Source organism: Siphateles boraxobius, unplaced genomic scaffold, assembly GCF_051911475.1.
Source record: "Siphateles boraxobius isolate OS27281-9 unplaced genomic scaffold, OSU_SipBor_1 5, whole genome shotgun sequence".
NCBI classification, from domain to species: Eukaryota; Metazoa; Chordata; class Actinopteri; order Cypriniformes; family Leuciscidae; genus Siphateles; species Siphateles boraxobius.
This window is the reverse complement of record NW_027509141.1, coordinates 35,426,138-35,436,024: the sequence shown is the minus strand read 5'-3', so window position 1 is coordinate 35,436,024 and position 9,887 is coordinate 35,426,138. Positions and strand designations below refer to the sequence as shown.

Genomic DNA, 9,887 nt, shown 5'->3' with positions numbered 1-9,887 from the left:
CATAACGTTAGATACAAAGTAATGGAGCCTTTTACACATTGTCGTGTTTCTTTAGAAATAAATAATGGACAAATGAAGTCTTTGGACGCCTCAGATGTAAAGTTATTCGCGGTCAAATTGACGCCAAAATGAATGGGAGTCAATGGAATGCTAACAGCAGGTGATGGTCTGCTACAATGGCGGCCCCCGGGAGGCTCATAAACTACGGGTGCTTCCCAATTCGCATACTATCCGTCCTAAATTGTATTCGAAAATAGAATTAGTACATCCCAAATCGTAGTATGTTGAAATGAGTGTTCCAAAGAGACCCGGATGGTCTACTGTTTCCGGTCAGAATCAGAAGTGCAGATCGATGTGCATGGTAACGGCTAATATTGCCCACAACCCATCGCGCGTTAGATGAGGATTCGGTTAGAACTACAAACACGAGTGAAACATGTTAAAAAACTACAGACATGGAGGACGCGCGAGTCCAGCGGTTATATAGAGAGGTTTAGATAAAGGGGTTTGAGTGATTAATTATCAGTATCTAACCTGACGAAAATGTATTTATTCAACGTTGTCTACATTATATTGCATCTGCAGCAGCATTGTGAACTTTTGTAAAGATACGTTTAGCCATTAACTTTTAAATGCATCATTATATTCAAATTGCAAACACATGAGGAGAGTCTCCGCATGAAAGACCCACGACTGGCAGATGAACGTGCGACTTCATTTCTCTCCGAAACGCTAGGAAATTAAATTAGATGGAATGGAGGATTTTAACTGTGACAAGATGATTGACAGGGCAGTTTACGGTGACAGGATGATTGACAGGGCAGTTTACGGTGACAGGATGATTGACAGGGCAGTTAACGGTGACAGGATGATTGACAGGGCAGTTTACGGTGACAAGATGATTGACAGGGCAGTTTACGTTGACAGGATGATTGACAGGGCAGTTTACGGTGACAAGATGATTGACAGGGCAGTTTACGGTGACAGGATGATTGACAGGGCAGTTTAGGGTGACAGGATGATTGACAGGGCAGTTTACGGTGACAAGATGATTGACAGGTCAGTTTACGGTGACAAGATGATTGACAGGGCAGTTTACGGTGACAGGATGATTGACAGGGCAGTTTAGGGTGACAGGATGATTGACAGGGCAGTTTACGGTGACAGGATGATTGACAGGGCAGTTTACATTGACAGTGTGATTGACAGGGCAGTTTACGGTGACAAGATGATTGACAGGGAAGTTTACGGTTACATGATGATTGACAGGGCAGTTAACGGTGACAGGATTATTAACTGGGCAGTTTACGGTGACAGGATGATTGTCAGGGCAGTTTACAGTGACAAGATGATTGACAGGGCAGTTTACGGTGACAGGATGATTGACAGGGCAGTTTAGGGTGACAGGATGATTGACAGGGCAGTTTACGGTGACAAGATGATTGACAGGGCAGTTTACGGTGACAAGATGATTGACAGGGCAGTTTACGGTGACAGGATGATTGACAGGGCAGTTTAGGGTGACAGGATGATTGACAGGGCAGTTTACGGTGACAGGATGATTGACAGGGCAGTTAACAGTGACAGGATGATTGACAGGGCAGTTTACGGTGACAGGATGATTGACAGGGCAGTTAACGGTGACAGGATGATTGACAGGTCAGTTTACGGTGACATGATGATTGACAGGGCAGTTAACGGTGACAGGATGATTGACAGGGCAGTTAACGGTGACAGGATGATTGACAGGGCAGTTTATAGTGACAGGATGATTGACAGGGCAGTTAACGGTGACAAGATGATTGACAGGGAAGTTTACGGTGACATGATGATTGACAGGGCAGTTAACGGTGACAGGATGATTAACTGGGCAGTTTACGGTGACAGGATGATTGTCAGGGCAGTTTACAGTGACAGTATGATTCACAGGGCAGTTAACGGTGACATGATGATTGACAGGGCAGTTTACGGTGACAAGATGATTGACAGGTCAGTTTACGGTGACAGGATGATTGACAGGGCAGTTAACAGTGACAGGATGATTGACAGGGCAGTTAACGGTGACAGGACGATTGACAGGTCAGTTTACGGTGACAGGATGATTGACAGGGCAGTTAACGGTGACAGGATGATTGACAGGTCAGTTTACGGTGACATGATGATTGACAGGGCAGTTAACGGTGACAGGATGATTGACAGGGCAGTTTACGGTGACAGGATGATTGACAGGGCAGTTAACGGTGACAGGATGATTGACAGGGCAGTTTACGGTGACAGGATGATTGACAGGGCAGTTAACGGTGACAGGATGATTGACAGGTCAGTTTACGGTGACAGGATGATTGACAGGGCAGTTAACAGTGACAGGATGATTGACAGGGCAGTTTACGGTGACAGGATGATTGACAGGTCAGTTTACGGTGACAGGATGATTGACAGGGCAGTTAACAGTGACAGGATGATTGACAGGGCAGTTAACGGTGACAGGACGATTGACAGGTCAGTTTACGGTGGTGGATGATTTACAGGGCAGTTAACGGTGACAGGATGATTGACAGGTCAGTTTACGGTGACAGGATGATTGACAGGGCAGTTAACGGTGACAGGATGATTGACAGGTCAGTTTACGGTGACAGGATGATTGACAGGGCAGTTAACAGTGACAGGATGATTGACAGGGCAGTTTACGGTGACAGGATGCACATGACAGATCTGTCCGCTAAAGATGACGAAGTAGTATGTCCCAAAGCTTGCCTACTCTTTTGCTACACACTCAAAAGTATGTACTTTTTCTTCACAAAAAGAGTACATACTTTTAGGGTGTAGTATAAGTAGACGAATTGGGACGCAGCATCTCCCAAACTCACTGCCCGGACTCATCATCCCTGACTGCATACACCTGTGCCTCATTACCTTGTTAGTCTCAACCTATTTAAACCATGTACACTCATTCATTCCCTGCGAAGTCTTGTTTAGTGTCACGCTGCAATTCCAAGCATTCTCCTGGTTTCTGTTTTTGCCTCTGACCTTTGACCCTGTTATTGTTTGGACTGATTACCCGGTGTTTATGACCTTTGCCTGTTTTCGACTACGATTGTGGATTGTCCTTTCAATAAAACTGCATTTGGATCCTCAACGTACGTGTCTCAGAGCAGTTCGTGACACAGTGACCACAAAAGTATTTGGATTCATAAGTCACATTTAAAAATTAATTTCATTGCATTAAATGATAGAAAAGCAAAAGTTTAATTTACACACTTTGTAACCAAAACATCTTTGAACTGCTAAAAAAATATGTAGTGTTGAACATGAAGACAGTTATTGTGGTTGATTGTGGTTGTTAGATAGTCATGTGATTCTGTCTTATTTTAGTTTCATTGATATATTATTATACACTTGAAAAAATATTTGACATTGTAAGTAAATATTACTGGAGTATGTTTTACAAGAACATACTATTTCAGTCTTTCTATTTCAAAATATCAAAATTAATTTAATGAATCTCTTGTTTCTTTGTAATTATTTGGAGAAATGTAGCCTTTTCTGAGTGAAAAATAATTTCACATCATTTTTGTTAATATTTTGAATTAGATTTTGCGGGAAATTGCGTACATACGTCACTCGCCCGATTGTATCTCGTCGTAGAGTCTCTGGCTGCTTTGGCTCGTGTGTGTGTGTGTGTGTGTGTGTGTGTGTGTGTGTGTGTGTGTGTGTGTGTGTGTGTGTGTGTGTGTGTGTGTGTGTGTGTGTGTGTGTGTGTGTGTGTGTGTGTGTGGCCTGGTAAACCCTACATTATGGGGACAAAACTGATGAAGACACATTTCTTCCAGACACCCGAGGACTTTAATTCTGTCCCAGCCGTCACACACACACACACACACACACCGTATCCTCAATGCCTCGTTCCCTGATTTCACATATCCGCTGGGAGAAGCAGGAACAGAGAGAGCAGAGCTGACAAATATATGAGGAGAAAACACTCAAATAAACATGAAGATCTGCAGGTCATGCGCTTTACGAGTCTATACGGACTATAGATTCATAAGAGTGAAAATGACCTTGAAACAAGTTCTTTATTAAGTAGAAATGAACAGAGTTCATCTTCAGTGCTGTTTTTAGCATTTAAAGTCACATTTAGTGGTTGATTGTTGCACTACATTTGTATTCAGGGTTAGATTACTGATGTAGATCACAATAAAAAATTTTTATAATAAAGCAATTATGTGGCCGAGCATCAGATACTTTGATATAAACATGATTCAGAGAATCCGAGGAGAGCAAAACTATGATTTTAGGAAGATCAGTAAAGTTTTGAATCAGTGAATGTAGGGATTGTTTTCTGTCCAGGGCTCCGGAACGATGTTCCTGGAAGTCAATCCACTGCATGAAATCCCGGTGAAGATCTTCAGCGTTTGAGATCGATGTCATCTGGCTGTATTAGGGGGGTTTTGCAGGGATTACGGTGGGACTCGTGCAGAGACGTCATCCATTAGATCGCCCAATCTAAATCAATTCGATATGAAACCCAGAGGTCACCGGGGTCAACGCCGGGATGAGGCCTTCATTATGAGCACAGCATATCTGATTTAATACACCTCTGGAATGGGAAAGCGCTCTGGGAATACTGCGGATATTAAAGGTCATCCAGCATGTGGGCCGAAGATACAGCTTCATTGAAACACTCACAAGATGGGAAAAGTTGCATAACAATTTACAATAAGCGTTCATTCGTTAATATAAAGTAACAATGAGCAACACATACAGTAAAGCATACTTTAGTAAAAATCTAATTGTTCATTCTTAGTTTACGGTTCATTAACACTTTGGATTTTAAAAATGTATTTCTAGCCTAAAAGTTAAAATTAACATTGATAAATGCTGTAGAAGTATTGTTAATCGTAATTTCATGATGTTAACTAATCTTAAAAGTCCCCTGTAATTATTCATTTTATTTCTTAAAACTCATCTTTGATCCCCAAAATGACATAGTTAAATATTTTTTCCTTAAACCTCAATGCCTTAAAATATCTTGAATGTAACTGGACACCCTTGCCTCAATTAGTATGCGCGGTCTATGAATATGCAAATGAGCCCCGCCTCCACTCACTCACTCACTCACTCAGAGATCCAATCGTTGACGATCACACGTTGATCTGATTGGTTACAAGGTAGTTTGTGACGTCAGAAACACCAGCGATTTCAAAGCGTGTTTTTGAGACTGTCTTTGGTTCACTGCAGTTTTAAGGAGAAAATACTCAGCAATGCTGTCGACTTATGAATTTACACATGGTTTGTCTTAAAGCATATTAACACCACATAGACATACACAACATTAAAAGCTGGATTTTCACCACAGGGGGACTTTAAATGTTTGGTAAATTATTGGGTAAATGCCCTTTTTGTAGATATTCATTAATCGTGAAATATATCTCTAAAGCTTACTTTAATTTCATCTAGATGTGACACCTTGGAAGCCGTCTCAAGGGTTCTAGATAATTATGTCGGATTAATTTATTGCATCTGTTGACTTGAGTATGATTTGATGAAAAGTTTGCATAGTTTAAATCAGTTTATCCCCATCTCTCTCGCTGACGTCAAGCACCGGACCGCTGTGAACACACGATGGCGCTGTCGCATTACAGCAGGCTCGTGTGAAATCTGATTCTCACAGGAAGGTCATCGGAAGGTTTCGTGGATGTTGATGGATTTTCTTTGCTGTCAGAAATGTTTTGAGCAGATGACAAGGAAAAGGTTAGTACAGAAATCTCAGAAGACTGGTGTCGGGTGGGTGAGCAATGACAATTTGATTTAAAACTCATAAAATACATCATCAGAAAAGTCATTTGTGTTTTTTGTGGTTATTAGGAACTTTATTAGAAAGGAAATTGATGACTGTGGAAAAGAAAGTTCACATTACTGTCAAAAAGTGTTTTAATAATAATAGATGAAGAAAAATGAGCTGTAGCAGTAGTGACTGGGGCTAGTTGTCACAGTTTTTTTTATACTCCAGTAAATATATATTTTTTTATATAAGTCAATTTCTGGTTTGAAAAAGTCATTTCCACCATTATTGCTAAGGACAAAATTATGGGGCATGTTGTCACATTTGAAATCTGCCATTTAACAGCCTTTTACAGGCTTTATAGCTGAAATACATCATTGTAAAATAATTATAAAATAGTTATTATACTGTAAAAAGAAAAACAGTATCAGTATCTGCCTTAATTTTTTTGAAGTACAAGTACAAGTTCAACTTGGCTGTAAAAGTCATTTTATCGTAAACTAACTTATAAAAAAGTTGAAATTGCTTAACTTATTTTTATGAGTTAAAGTAATGTAAAGATAGGTTTTCATATATAATAATTGTAAAGTAATTATAAAGCATATTATTCAAATTAATAAACGGTATAAAATTACAATATTAAAAACACATGCAATAGCTTGTTACGACCTTACATTAATGGAAAATGCACTGTGAACAATTTCACAGTTTCAATTGAAATACCATTTTATAATCGAAATATGATGTTATTGGAATTATAGTTTAGTTCTCTTTTATTGCATTCATAATTCTCCAAAAAGCATTTAGTCATGTTTTAAACTAGTGTATCCAAAATGGAAAAATCTTAGAGTTGCATGATCACTAAACAGTGCATTAACTGCTGGCAGTGTGTGTGTGTGTGTGTGTGTGTGTGTGTGTGTGTGTGTGTGTGTGTGTGTGTGTGTGTGTGTGTGTGTGTGTGTGTGTGTGTGTGTGTGTGTGTGTGTGTGTGTGTGTGTGTGAGATCATATGAGCAGTGATGTCATTATTAGGGCTGTACGGTGTGCAACAGCTTCCCGTCTCTTCATTAGACACACACACACACACACACACACACACACACACACACACACACACACACACACACACACACGTGTGTAACAGGACGCAAAAATCATATTAAAGATTCCTGGATTAAAGGTCATGCATCTGGCACCAAAAAGGGGGATTTCTGCAGAGTTAAAATGTATCTAACTTAAAACACCTTAAATCTGTAATACAGGTCTATATTCCATAAACAAGCTCATATTTAAAATGTTTCTTCATTAATATAATACAATAAACACATATTCAGTGTTCGTTGCTGCTATTAGTTTGATTAGTTTCCAATTACACTGTTTAACTTCAGATTTGTCTTTTTTCTTTAAAGCATGTTGAGTGAAAATAATAATGAAGGCTTTTCAACCACATCATTTGCATGAACACCTTGAGATGTGGATCATCATGTTAATATGTACAATAGCCTAAATATTAATGTGATGTCAGAGTTTAATTACAGGATACTGAAGTGTAGCTTCTAAAATAACCCACCTGGTTTTAATGCTGATTTAAGAATAATTTATTGTATCATAGCAGCTCATGTCTAAGTGCATTAATTAAGCGTAATAAATAGTTTTTTCGTCTGCTGCAAACTTCACATGAATTAGTTTTGACCCCATTTCCATTTTCTATTGTGAAACGGAGCCACGGTCAGCTAAAAGTGATAAATGAGGCTGATTTGAGCCTGGGAGATCTGGGACGAAACGCATCGATACTGATACTGCTCGCTTTTCTTTTCAGCGCATTTCAGTAAAGAATAATAGAAAATAAACGATTAGTTAGATTTAAATAAAGAACTAATAATACAATAAAATACACACTTTAATAAATATTAAATCAATTAAATGGTACTCACATATTTAGTAAGCCAATTTCTTTGAAAGTTCCAAAAAAAATTGGGTAACACTTTATTTTACAGTGTCCTTGTTATAAATATTCCATGCAGTTACTAAAGTAATAACTGTAAATTATGCATAATTACATGCAACTAACCTTCAAACAAACCCTAATTCTAACCATATTAACTACATGTATATTACTCAATAATTACATGTAGCCTATAATTACAACATAACAAAGACACCTTAAATAAAGTGTAACCAAAACTTGATTTATTTTTCAGTTACACTTTATTTTAAGGTGTCTTTGTTACAGTGAAATTATATATTTATGAATTAAGTAATACTAATTAACAACATGAACTTACTATAATGGTAAGGGTTTGCTTGAAGGTTAGCTATTTGCATGTAATTATAAATAATGTACTGTTATTACCATGGTAAATGCATACAGTAACATGTGTAACAAGAACAGTGTAAAATAAAGTGTTACTTCTTTTTTTCTCCACTTTGATTTTCTCACCATTTGATTTATTCCAGGATGACCTTGTAGAAAAACTTGATGTAACTTCAGTTCAACGCGATCAGTGTGAAGCCCGACCCATCAGAGAGAGAGAGAGAGAGAGAGAGAGAGAGAGAGAGAGAGAGAGAGAGCATTGAAAACAGATCACCCGAGGGTCTCGCCGCAAACAGTCGCACTCACAAACTCTTCTGTTGTTTTTATTTCCCAAACTTCTGATAATCTGATTCCGCGCGCGCGCGCTCCCTGCTGTTGTTGTCGCGCGGTCAGATGATGAAAACTTCACGCGTTCATTCTCACTGATGGACCGTAAAAGTTAAAGAAGAATCCCGAAAGTGAACTTTCTGAATGATTCTCGCCTCAGATCCGCTGGTTCTCGTGAAGATCTTCGCTCGTGTTTAGATGGATGTTCGTGGGACGCGCTTCTGTTTTCTGGAGCCAGAAAGTTTCCAGTGAAGAAAGAGTTTGATCGTGTTTGAGCGAGTTTGGAGATTTGATTCACTTTTCAGAGCTGGTGAGTGATTTATGTGCACGCGTGTGTTTAATGAGCATTTCAAATATTCGTGTTGTTGTTGTTTTTTTCGGATATTTGAGTTGCATGGGAAAAGAATCACGTCAACTTTTTTTCTTTTCTTTTTCTTTTTCTTTTTGGATGCACAAAACTGTTTCAAATGGAGTTATTTTGGAGGGAAATTGTGGAGATGGACTATATAATGGCATGAGCCGCTTTTCGACTCTTGTTTGACTCCTGACACTGGAATCTCAAACATTCTGCTGCAATTTGATCCATATGGGGGAAGATGTGATCAGAAGGTGCCAGGCGCCAATCCCGAACACATCCACTCATCCAGGCGTGTTAAAAACATCTCATGCATTAGATCATCGTACATAGACCAGTCATCTGAGTGCATATGCATTTTCATTTCCTTCTGAAGTTTTAAAGTTTAAGTAGATTTTATTGTGAGGGGAAAAGGTGCTTTAGATTAAAAATATATATTTTTGGCATTAAAACAGTCATCTGTTGTAGAAATCAGCTTAAGTAAATAGTATAATAGAATATATCTTGCAAGTGAATAATCCAACAGAGGATAATGAATGCAGACAGAAGTTCAGAGAGCTGCACAAGCTGTTGAGAGTTGAAAGACCTGATGTTTGCTCTTCAGACACTCTTTTTCTTTCTCTGTTTACTGTCTGCTTTCTCCTCCTGAAATACTTACAATCAATTTCTGTGATCCGTCTCGGCCGTTACAGCGCGTGGATTCACTGATAAAACGTGCAATTCACTTGAAAAAGAGAGGAAAAACTCTGAGATATAGAAGACGAGGAGAAATAACAGCCTCTAATTGGCCCATTTAAATCCTGGAGGAAAAGCAAAAAGCATTTGGTGGGAGTGAGTTCACAGCCATTAGCATGAGAAAACAGTTTTAGTGCATTTGCCATTGTGCGCGATGAAGAGTTCTAGCAGTCAGGATAAAGAGGTTGAAAAGGATGTGAAAGAACGACGGGCCCATTCAGGATTATTCAGGTCCGGCCGAGCTGACGGTCACCGGGGCCCCGGGGCCACAGGGGCCTCTTTCATCTCCCCCGGAGCCTTTTTCACACATCCCGCTCTCTCAGGGTCCGTCAGCCCTTTTCTTATCCTCCTCATTGGAGAAGAATTTAATGAAGC

The 9,887-nt window shown here is 39.2% G+C and overlaps 1 protein-coding gene and 1 long non-coding RNA gene across 2 annotated transcripts in view; one reads left to right on the top strand and one right to left on the bottom strand.

Moving 5' to 3' along the window:
* Positions 1-4,464: 4,464 nt before the first annotated feature.
* Positions 4,465-8,681, bottom strand: LOC143711987 (uncharacterized). The gene is made up of 3 exons (XR_013194946.1): positions 8,560-8,681; positions 5,443-5,715; positions 4,465-4,624 (listed from the first exon to the last, which is right to left on the bottom strand). It is a non-coding gene; the product is annotated as an uncharacterized LOC143711987 (long non-coding RNA).
* LOC143711986 (zinc finger protein GLI2-like) overlaps positions 8,363-9,887 on the top strand; it is a 96,183-nt gene continuing 94,658 nt past the window's right edge. Inside the window, exon 1 of the mRNA XM_077204222.1 lies at positions 8,363-8,732. The gene's annotated coding sequence lies outside the window, so the exon portion shown is untranslated. The remainder of the gene's footprint in view (positions 8,733-9,887) is intronic.